Genomic DNA, 12005 nt, shown 5'->3' with positions numbered 1-12005 from the left:
CGTGAGGATGAAGAAGACTAGGGTTTCGTCCGTGAATTTGGAAGGGTTGCACATATATATAGGTAGAGGGAGGTAGGAGAGTCCAAATGAGGTGCGTTTTTCGGCCACGCGATCGTGATCGAACGACCGAGATGATGGAGCACGTTTTGGTGGGTTTTGGGCCAAAATGGAGGGGTGTTGGGCTGCAACACACACGAGGCCTTTTCGGTCCCTCGGTTAACCGTTGGAGTATCAAACGAAGTCCAAATGGTACGGAACTTGACAGGCGGTCTACCGGTAGTAAACCAAGGCCGCTTGGCAAGTCTCGGTCCAATACGGAAATGTTTAATCCCACACGCGAAAGAAAGGTAGAAATGACCACCGGAGGAGAACGGAGCGCCTGAATGCAAAACGGACAACGGGGAAAATGCTCGGATGCATGAGAGGAACATGTATGCAAATGAAATGCACATGATGACATGATATGCAATGCATGACACGCAAGCAATGACAAGGCAACAACGGCGAATAACTGGAGGACACCTGACACATCGGTCTCGGGGCGTTACAATTATCTAGGAGTTTAGTAGCTTCTCCTAAAGTGATTTCCATAAAAGTTCCTCCCACGGACGAATCTAAAAGATTTCTAGAAGCAAAATTTAATCCGGCATAAAATTTTTGTATAATCATCCACAAATTTAAATCATGCGTAGGGCAATTACGTATCATTAATTTCATCCTCTCCCAAGCTTGTGCAACATGTTCATGATCAAGTTGCTTAAAATTCATAATATCGTTTCTAAGAGAGATGTCTTAGCGGGAGGAAAATACTTTGAGATAAAAGCATCTTTGCACTTATTCCATGAATCCATCTATTTTTAGGCAAAGACGAAAACCAAGCTTTAGCATGGTCTCTAAGCGAAAAAGGAAATAGCTAAATTTAACAATATCATTATCCACATCTTTCTTCTTTTGCATATCACACAAATCAACGAAGCTATTTAGATGGGTAGCGACATCTTCACTTGGAAGGCCAGAAAACGGATCTTTCATGACAAGATTCAGCAAAGCAGCATTAATTTCACAAGATTCAGCATCGGTAAGAGGAGCAATCGGTGTGCTAATAAAATCATTGTTGTTGGTATTGGTAAAGTCACAAAATTTAGTATTATCTTGAGCCATCGTGACAAGCAAGCAATCCAACACACAAGCAAACGAGGAACGGGCAAATAGAGAAAGAGAGGAAGGATAGAGAGAGAGAGAGAGGGTGAATAAAACGGAAAGGGTGAAGTGGGGGAGAGGAAAACGAGAGGCAAATGGCAAATAATGTAATGCGGGAGATAAGGGTTTGTGATGGGTACTTGGTATGTTGACTTTTGCGTAGACCTCCCCGGCAACGACGCCAGAAATGGCTCGTTGTCGGGAGTCAAATCTTGACTTGCGCGAACCTCCCCAGCAACGGTACCAGAAATCCTTCTTGCTACCTCTTGAGCACTTGCGTTGGTTTTCCCTTGAAGAGGAAAGGGTGGTGCAGCAAAGTAGCGTAAGTATTTCCCTCAGTTTTTGAGAACCAAGGTATCAATCCAGTAGGAGGCTACGCGCGAGTCCCTCGCACCTACACAAAGCAAATAAATCCTCGCAACCAACGCGATAAGGGGTTGTCAATCCCTACACGGTCACTTACGAGAGTGAGATCTGATAGATATGATAAGATAATATTTTTGGTATTTTTATGATAAAGATGCAATGTAAAATAAAAGCAATGAAAACAACTAAGTATTAGAAGATTAATATGATGAAGATAGACCCGGGGGCCATAGGTTTCACTAGTGGCTTCTCTCAAGAGCATAATTATTTTACGGTGGGTGAACGAATTACTGTTGAGAAATTGACATAATTGAGCATAGTTATGAGAATATCTAGGTATGATCATGTATATAGGCATCACATCCAAGACAAGTAGACCGAATCCTGCCTGCATCTACTACTATTACTCCACACATCGACCGCTATCCAACATGCATCTAGAGTATTAATTTCATAAGAACAGAGTAACACCTTAAGCAAGATGACATGATGTAGAGGGATAAATTCATGCAATATGATAAAAAAACCCATCTTGTTATCCTCGATGGCAACAATACAATGCGTGCCTTGCTGCCCCTACTGTCACTAGGAAAGGACACCACAAGATTGAACCCAAAGCTAAGCACTTCTCCCATGGCAAGAAAGATCAATCTAGTGGGCCAAACCAAACTGATAATCCGAAGAGACTTGCAAAGATAACCAATCATACATAAAAGAATTCAGAGAAGATTCAAATATTGTTCATAGATAAACTTGATCATAAACCCAAAATTCATCGGTCTCAACAAACACACTACAAAAGAAGATTACATCGAATAGATCTCCACAAGAGAGGGGGAGAACTTTGTATTGAGATCCAAAAAGAGAGAAGAAGCCATCTAGCTAATAACTATGGACCCGTAGGTTTGAGGTAAACTACTCACACTTCATCGGAGAGGCTATGGTGTTGATGTAGAAGCCCTCCGTGATCGATGCCCCCTCCGGCGGAGCTTTGGAATAGGCCCCAAGATGGGATCCCGTGGATACAAAAACTTACGGTGGTGGAATTAGGGTTTTGGCTCCATATCTGATCGTTTGGGGGTACATAGGTATATATAGGAGGAAGAAGTACGTCGGTGGAGCAACAGGGGGCCCAAGAGGGTGGAGGGCACACCTGGGTGGGGGGGTAGGCGCGCCCCCTACCTCGTGGACTCCCTCTTGGTTGCTTGACGTAGGGTCCAAGTCTCCTGGATCATGATCGGTGAGAAAATCTCGTTCCCGAAGGTTTCATTTCGTTTGGACTCCGTTTGATATTCCTTTTATTTGAAACCCTAAAATAGGCAAAAAAAACAACAATTTTGGGCTGGGCCTCCGGTTAATAGGTTAGTCCCAAAAATAATATAGAAGTGGATAATAAAGCCCAATAATGTCCAAAACAGTAGATAATATAGCATGGAGCAATAAAAAATTATAGATACGTTGGAGACGTATCAGTATTGTTTATCTCATTTCCTACTCACCTCTACTCGAGTCTTGTGATAGGCAAGGAATTTCATCTTCAGTCTACAACAACGACGAGTTCGATGCCATGAACAACTCCAACGACGCCAAGATGCAAGCTCAAATGGAGGAGATCAAAGCCCTCATCAAGTCATACAAGCGGTCTTCCTAATCTTGGAGAAGACGCTCAAGAGCACATGTCTCCGAGCTACCATCTCCGGCAAAATCACATCGGCATCGACACCATCACCACCACGAACGTGAAGTTCAAGAGCTCAACACCAACAACCGCTCAACGAATTCACCATCGCCCTTGGCATCTTAGCCAAGAGACTTCAAGGCACCTTCGCCTTCGGATATACGGCCTCTTCGCCAACAAGCACCTAAAGAGTACGCTCAAGAGAAGGTCCCCAAGCTTAAGTCCGCGACTTCCAGGAGCTACTACAACCTCGACATCGACCATGAGATTCCTTTCTATGGGACTCTAGAACCCGAGGAGTATCTCGAGTGGGAGCGTTTGATGGACGACTACCTCAAGCTACATCAAGTTCCTCCCGAAGATCAAGTGAAGTACGCCACAAGGAACTTCCACGACTACGCGTCGACATGGTGGCTTCACGCACCTTCAGAGACCTACGACATGAGTTGGCCCAAGACGAAGAGAGCTTTGCGGCGAGAGTTCGTGCCTCCAACCTACACGGAACAACTTCATCGCCAATTGGAGAACACCATCCAAGGATCCAAGTCCATCGACGAGTACATCAAGGAGATGAAGATTGCCTTGCGACGAGCCGGCGTGGACGACCCCATTTTGATGAAGTTCCACTTCATGATGGGATTGCACAACGACATCTCCAAGACTCTCTTCCTCGAGAACTACAAGTCCCTCGACGACTACTACATTGGTGCTCTCAAGGCGGAACAAGAAACTCATGAAGGCCAAAGCTTCTCGACCCCGAGCTCACTTCGCGACGATCAAGCTCCAAGATGATGAGCATGAGGCTAGTACCACCAAGATGTCCAAGCCCGACGAGCTCCAAGACGATGCTCCCAAGTTCGACTTCACCGCCATGCCTCTTTGTGGCATTGATGATGCCGAGTCCTCCATGACTCTTTTTCAAGATGGTGCGGTGACGACTACGACTATGGAGCCAATCAAGGAACATGCTTTGGAGGCGAGGGACATGGTGACGAGCAAGGACGATGCTTCCATCTTAGGAGGCAAGAGTGATGATGTGCCATTTTCGGCCTTCATCCACGGCGACAATAACGAGATGGTTGAGCATGGGATTTTCCCTTCAACCACGGCGACGTATGATGACTTGAGTGACTTGTTCCACCATATTGAGAGTGAGAGTGACTTCACCACTAGCCCCATATATGATGTGTTGCCACAATTCCCATGTGAGGAGATCCACAACCCCCACCACTTGAGTGAGATGAGTGACTCCACCATATGTGAGTTTGAGTGCACCTATTTTGAGGGAGTGAGTGAACCACCACATAGAGAGAGAGAGTGATAGTTGATAGGGCATGTGAGGCCACTTCGATTTCTAACGACTAAACCTTTACCTCTATTGTGTCTTCTCATTTGGTGCTAGGTCCCATATATGATGACGCGCTGATTCGCGACGACTACATCCTACCTTTGGACAAGGCGATGGCCATGGTGGAATATGATGCACCCCCCACATGGTTCCATCACGATGATGATCTTGATCACCATTTGGTCTTACCCACCTCACCTACACCACTAGAGTGGAATGAACAAGGTAACTTAGTTGAAGGTGATGCTCTAGTCCCACTAGTGGACATTCTTGACATTGATTGCTTGCATGATGTTGATCCACCTATTTCCATGATTCATGCTAGTGCAACTTTCTCATGTGATGATTTCTTGCCCATTTACGATGAGTATGATGATTCTCATGTTGAGTCTATTAGTTGTGATGCCATGTTACATAGGTTTTCTTGTGACAATTCTCTAGGTCACATCATGTTTGACAATCCGCTTGACTTGTCATATGCTATGCATGAGATCAATCATATGTCATATTTGCAATCTCTTCATAGTGACTATGCATATGCTATTAAAATGAACCCAATTTGCACATATGGCATAGATGACAAGCCTATGGTTATTGGCATTTGTTTTTCTTGTGATATTATTGATATGCTCCCTTTGCATCATTTATCTCATATGCCATGCCATGACCACCTAGCTTCGGATATGCATTGTTTTGGGTGTTGCCCATTTTCTCCATATGATGTTTCCAATATTGCTCATGAGGAGACCCCCGTAGTTTCCTCATATATTTTAGGAGATTTTGATTCATCCCATTCATTGCATGATCCCAATACTTGTGTGCACCATATGCTTCCCATGAATAAACATGCTATTGATGTGCCACACACTTGCTATACTTGTATGCTCAATTTGCGTCCCCGTCATGTTATATATATCAACTATTCTTTCATGATGGATGACATGTTCTTATACCATGCACCAAATTTCTTCGAGCGATGCTTATCTTGTGCTAACTCACACGTGCACATACACATCATGATGGATGATGTGTACATTTACCATGCGCACAATTTCTTTGGTTTGTGTCTCTTTTGTGTAGGTACCCATGAATACTTGTCAACCTCGCAATCCCACGAGTTGACAAAACGAGCTCTAGAGAGCAATGATGACTTGGGATCCCATGGATTATCCTTCCCACCGCTCCCTTCGCGCATTTATTCTACATGTCCCTCAAATGGTTATGGATTATTGTCCATTACATATTCTATGCCCATCTTACCATGTTCACTTTGCATGATATGCTCATTCCCATGTCTTTGCCATGCATTTGTGACCCATGCTTTGAATTACACATGATGATTGATTCTACTACTTGTATGTGTATTTGCAAGCTTGGTGGAGATATCACTTGTTATTGTCATATTTGCTTTGTGCCCCATGCCTATGATTATACTGTGATCTTGTGTTGTGTTCGTGCTTGCGATATGTCATGTGTATTGTCTATGTCTATTATTTGCTCACATGACATGATTTCCATGATTTCCTCTAGTATGTTGCATCTTCAAAATACTAGCTCGCACAACTTCATTACTATGAGTGCTTGCCTTGTTGCATCACCAATGATTCATACTTGCTCATTTCATGCGGTTGATGACAACCATCTACATGCTTTGCACATGATTGTTATTGCTTGCCGTCATATATGTCCATATGTTGCCTCTCTCATGCTAGATGATTTTCCATGTATTGAGCGCAACCATGATTTCAGTCTTGCTAATGAGATTGCCCCCATAGAATTCTGACATATGTTTGGAGATTTTGACATATTCCTTGTGAAGCATGCTTGTCTTGCCTCTTTGCACCATATACCTAGTGCGATGAATATAGCCATTATTGCATCATATTATTCATGCACTTGTGCTACTAATGTGATGCAGAGCATCCTACGGGCATCACCATGTCAAGAGTCCATTTGGCAAGTGACACGTGCGACATCTACTTCTCATACCTAAAGGTGAATCTTCCCCTTCACACGTGTTCACTTGACCCCTTTGAGGATGGTATACTACTTGACACCCCTCTCGTGTGCATGCATAGGTATTGTCGGAACTTCACGGATGACGAGGAGGAGTGCAAGCACCAAGGAACATCTACACCATCCGCGAGGGAAGACTGGAAAAGAAGACGGAAGAAGAAGGAGCTGCAGAGTCTTCAGCGACCGGACGACCGGAAGCCACCGGACGTCCGACCCTCTACAGCCGCCGGACGACCAACGACACCGGACGTCCGACAAGTCCCAGGCACCGGACGTCCAACGCTTACCGGAAATCCGGTGCCACCTGTCCCGAGAAGAATCAGTGGACGTCCGACGCGTGCCGGATGTCCGGTCCGTCCTGAGCCACCGGACGTCCGACCCCCACCGGTCGTCTGGTACCTGCCTGTGTGCAGCCGCGGGCCTTTGGCCTTGTACCCCTCTCCCACTTACCCCTTCGTGGCTAAGACTATAAATAGACCACCTCCACCTCCTTTCTAAGGTTAGTGTTGGTTTAGCTCATTTGAGAGATAGAGCTACACTCATCCATATCAGATCTCCTCCGTGCGAGAGAGTGCGGCCTCTTCGGAGAAGATCCCTTTGGATTCAAGCCCCCTTTCTAAGGGAAGAGCCCCCCGTGGATTCAAGACCTCCTCACGGAGAAGACTGGCTACCCTTGTATCGTCCTTAGTTGTTCGTGGATCGTGTATCTTCTCTTATGTATTCGAGGATCTAGCGCATGTGTGATCATTCTTGTTGGTTTGAGTGTTCTCTTGTGTTCCCATCGTGACTTTCCCCTCGTTTGCCTCCTTGTGTTCTTCGCGGGATCCGCTCCTTTCGTGAAAGATCGGGCCACTAGGGTTCTACCCTACATCATAATGGTTATGTGCAAGAGCGGAGAACCATCATGATGGATGATGTGTTTATCTACCATGTGCATACTTTCTTTGTTTTCTATTGTGCATGTGTAGGATACTTCGACTTGGTGTCAACTTCCACTTACGCGAGTTGACCATTCGAGCTCTTGAGAGCGAGCCTCATACATTCTACCACGTCTCGCTTCTACACCGCATTTGCTTGTGTTTCGGCATTGTGAGGGATGCACAAGGACACGCCTTCAAGGTGACATATTTCTTGAGCATGGATATTGTGGGTGTTGCTTGCACCATGAGACTTATTGTTCATCTTGGACCACTTGATTGCACACATGTTAGAGATCTTGCTTCAACTTGTCATTTTCACCGTTCCATGCATCATGATATATATGCCTTGTGTGTTGCATCCAATTATTGGATTATTTGATCCTATCACATGCTTGGTTGCAACAATATAATTTATTCACATATGCCATGTCTCATTGATCTCTACATGCTTGCCTTGATTGCCTCACACATGATGAACAATTTCTCTTTCTATTGTGTTGAGTGCCACACTATATTCACTACACCCTATGCACATTATGCTTGGATTGTCTTGCACTTGTCCCATGTGTTTAGACATTTCATTTTATTTCGTGTTGTGAATGCTTCCTATGCCCACCATAGACCTTTCATTGAGTGCTTTATGCATGCTTGCTATGACCATGAGGTAGATGCTTATTCTCTTGTCACACACATTTGCATCACTACCTCACATTTACATGATTGTCCCCATGATATCCTTGATTATGCTCAATTTATGTGCTTACACGCCATGTCACAATCCTTTGTCAAACCATATGCTTTGCATGATGACGACACTTGTTTGGTGAATCACCTCTTGAATGCTTGGTTTTGCAATAATGCTGACCACATTTGTTTTTCGAAGTGTTTGTTGTCTTTGCCCCTTTTGAAGGAATCACTAGACGGTGCGACATTGGAGAGTGCCCATTGCGAGCTTGAAGATGATGAGTACTTGGTGAACATACACTACTACACGACGAAGCTATCTCTTTCCCATGGTGATTTGGTTTTCGATCCGAGGTCGGATCTTTTCCAAGGGGGAAGGGATGATGCGGAGCATCCTACGGACATCAGCATGTCAAGAGTCCATTTGACAAGTGACACGTGCGACATCTACTTCTCATACCTAAAGGTGAATCTTCTCCTTTACATGTGTTCACTTGACCCCTTCAAGGATGGCATACTACTTGACACTCTACTCGCATGCATGCATAGGTATTGCCGGAGCTTCACGGACGACGAGGAGTGCAAGCGCCAAGGAACACCTACGCCATCCGCGAGGGAAGCGTGGAAGTGAAGACGGAGCTGCGGAGTCCCCAGCGGCCAGACGACCGATGTGCCACCGGACGTCCAACAATCTACAGCGACCGGACGACCGGGCTACGCCGGACGTCCAACACCTGGAACTCCAGCTAGCCCAAGAGTCCAGCCGACGAGATCTACAGCGACCGGATAACCTACCGAGATCGGACGTCCGACGAGTCCCAGCGCCCAGACGACCGGTGCCACTACACCCGAGAAGAATCAATGGACATCCGACGCGCACCGGACGTCCTAACCGTCCTGAGCCACCGGATGTCCGACACCCACCGGTCGTCCGGTACTGCCTGTGCGCAGCCGCATGCCTTTGGCCTTGTACCTCTCTCCCACTTACCCCTTCATGGTTAAGACTATAAATAGACCACCTCCACCTCCTTTCTAGGGTCAGCAAAGTAGTAGCTCATTTAGAGATAGATCTTTGCTCGTCCATTACGAATCTACTCCCTGAGAGAGACAGCGGCCCCTCTTCGGAGAAGATTCCCTTGGATTCAAGACCCCCTCTTGGGTGGCCCCCTTCAAGACCTCCTCATGGAGATGAACCTTACCTTGTACCTTTCCCTTTGTTGTTCATGTACCTTGTGGATCTTGTGTGTTTGATTGTCTAGTGGATGTGTGATTGGACTTGTTCTTGAGTGTTTCCCCTTGTGATTTCTCTCCATTCTTCCCCGTGTTCTTCGTGTTCTTAGTTGGGATCCGCTCCTTTTGTGAAAGATCGGCCCCTAGGGTTCCTACCCTACATCATCTTGGTATCAGAGCCACGTTGATCACGATTTCGGAGCCTCCCCTCGTTGTTTTCTAACCTAATTTTGTTGTGTTCTTCCCCAATTTCGAAAATCCCCACCAAAAATAGCCCAATTTTTTATGTGATTTGTTGGTTTCACGAAGTTTTGTTGGATTTGATCCGTGGATTTGCTTGGTTTCAAGTGGATCTAGCATCTCTCCAACTTTCCCCATCTTTCATCCATGAAATCTCCTCATTTTTGACCCCCAAATCCCCAAATTCCGCCCAAAACCGCGTCCCAAAACTCGCGTCTCGCGTTGACCCCGACCCCGGACGACCGACGCTTTCCGGACGTCCGAAGCCCCTGCAACGATCGGACGTCCAGCCTTTTCCGGACGACCGGAACCCCTAACCCAAGCCAAATTTACGGATTTCCGAGCCTGCCCGGACGTCCGCCCCCCGGATATTTGACCTTGTCCGGACGTCCGTAACCTGTAGATATCACCTTCGACTGATTTTTGTTTCGGCCATAACTAATTCACCCGGAGACCGATTTTTGCGTTCTTTAGCTCATTGGAAAGCTCTTGACATCCTACTTCCCAAACAAATACCACCAACATCTTTTGACTCCATCAAATTTTGTGAATTTTGGCATCTTTGACTAGGGCTTCCACCACATCATCCGCTACACCACCACCGATTCCGCAACCTAACCAATTTTCTTCCCCATCGCATTAGTGGTTGCTTGAGGAGTGATTTGAGTCTCCTAAGGTGTCTAGGCTACTTCAGTATGATTGCTTCTTCATCAACAACCACCACCTCCATAACTTCCGCATAGTTTTGCCCACCTCACACTCCCACCACCCCAACTTAACCCAATTTTGTTAGTGTTGTGAGTTGTGTCTCCTAAGGTGTTTCGGCTACTTAGGGACCGTGCTTCCAACTCCGACACTATGTATAGTCCATCACCTTAACCTCCACTTCCACATTGCCTACTCGCATAACCCATCATTGCATTTCCGCAATCCCTTTGAGCTTCCGCAACCACCACCGCATCCCGCTACCACCATTTTAACATTTGACGTTTGAGATTTTGAGTTCACGGTTTTTCTGTTTCCTAAGGTGTTTCGGCTAATTAGGGACGCATGTCCATCATCTTGGTGTCTACATCAAGAACACTGCCACTCATCATCGCCAAGGATGGTAACCTCCATATCATCTTGGTATCGTGGTACCCCTCCATTGTATATTCCCTTGCCATTGCATTGATAACCCCTAGCCCATTTTGCATCACTTGCCTACCGAGACTAGCCATTTGAGTATTGCTGGCAACGTTACCTGTGCACATTAGTGATCTACACCATACATTGCATACATACCATACCATATCATATTGGTATCATAGCATCTCGTGTGCCTCAAGTTTGTTCCCGCATATACACAATAGCTATCTTAGTTTGTGCATTGTGCAAAAGTGGCCATACAAAGAAAAAAAGAATAAGCTTTTAAGAAAAAGAGAAAGAGCAAAGAAGCTTGTAAGCAAGTGCCATAGCATCATACCACATTGCATATAAGATTGTCATATCCGATCATCTTGGATCATACCACCAGAACATCATACATATATAGCATACTTGGGATAGAAGTTTATACATTTTGCATATCATAGGTTGTGCACAAGTGTCATATCCGCCTATAGAGCAATCGTGCTAGCGTCTCTCTTGAGTTGTGCAACACGAGCGTTTTCCGTGGATTCCACATTTTGAGCTCATTCCTTGGTTGCATGACCCCATTTATCTATCCGTGTGTGTGTTTCCGTGTGCCATTCATTGCTATTGGTCTAATTGTTTCACTTGTGAATTTGTGAATCTCTTTCAACTTTATTGACTCTTGCTAACATTTTACATTAAATTTTAATGCCACCATCCTCACCGAGCTACTCCATAAGCTTTAGTTTGTAGGTGTGAGTGAACAAGTCCAGTACCAATTCCACTATTCTTTCATCTAACATTGAGTGAAACGAGATACATCCTCAACTTTGGGCAAAGGTAACTTGGTATTGTTTATCTCATTTCCTACTCACCTCTATTCGAGTCTTGTGATGGATAGGCAAGGCATTTCATCTTTGGTCCACAACAACGACGAGTTCGATGCCACAAACAACTCCAATGACGCCAAGATGCAAGCTCATATGGAGGAGATCAAAGCCCTCATCAAGTCCTACAAGCGGTCTTCCTCATCTTCGAGAAGACGCTCAAGAGCACATGTCTCCGAGCTACCATCTCTGGCAAAATCACATCAGCATCGACACCATCACCACCATGAACGTGAAGGTCAAGAGCTCAACACCAACAACCGCTCAACGACTTCACCATCTCCCTTGGCATCTTCGCCAAGCGACTTCAAGGCATCTTCGCC

The sequence above is a fragment of the Triticum urartu genome, chromosome 5A, assembly GCF_056163025.1.
Source record: "Triticum urartu cultivar PI428250 chromosome 5A, HENAU_Tu73, whole genome shotgun sequence".
In the NCBI taxonomy this organism is placed as follows: domain Eukaryota; kingdom Viridiplantae; phylum Streptophyta; class Magnoliopsida; order Poales; family Poaceae; genus Triticum; species Triticum urartu.
Note: the sequence above shows the minus strand (reverse complement) of the source record.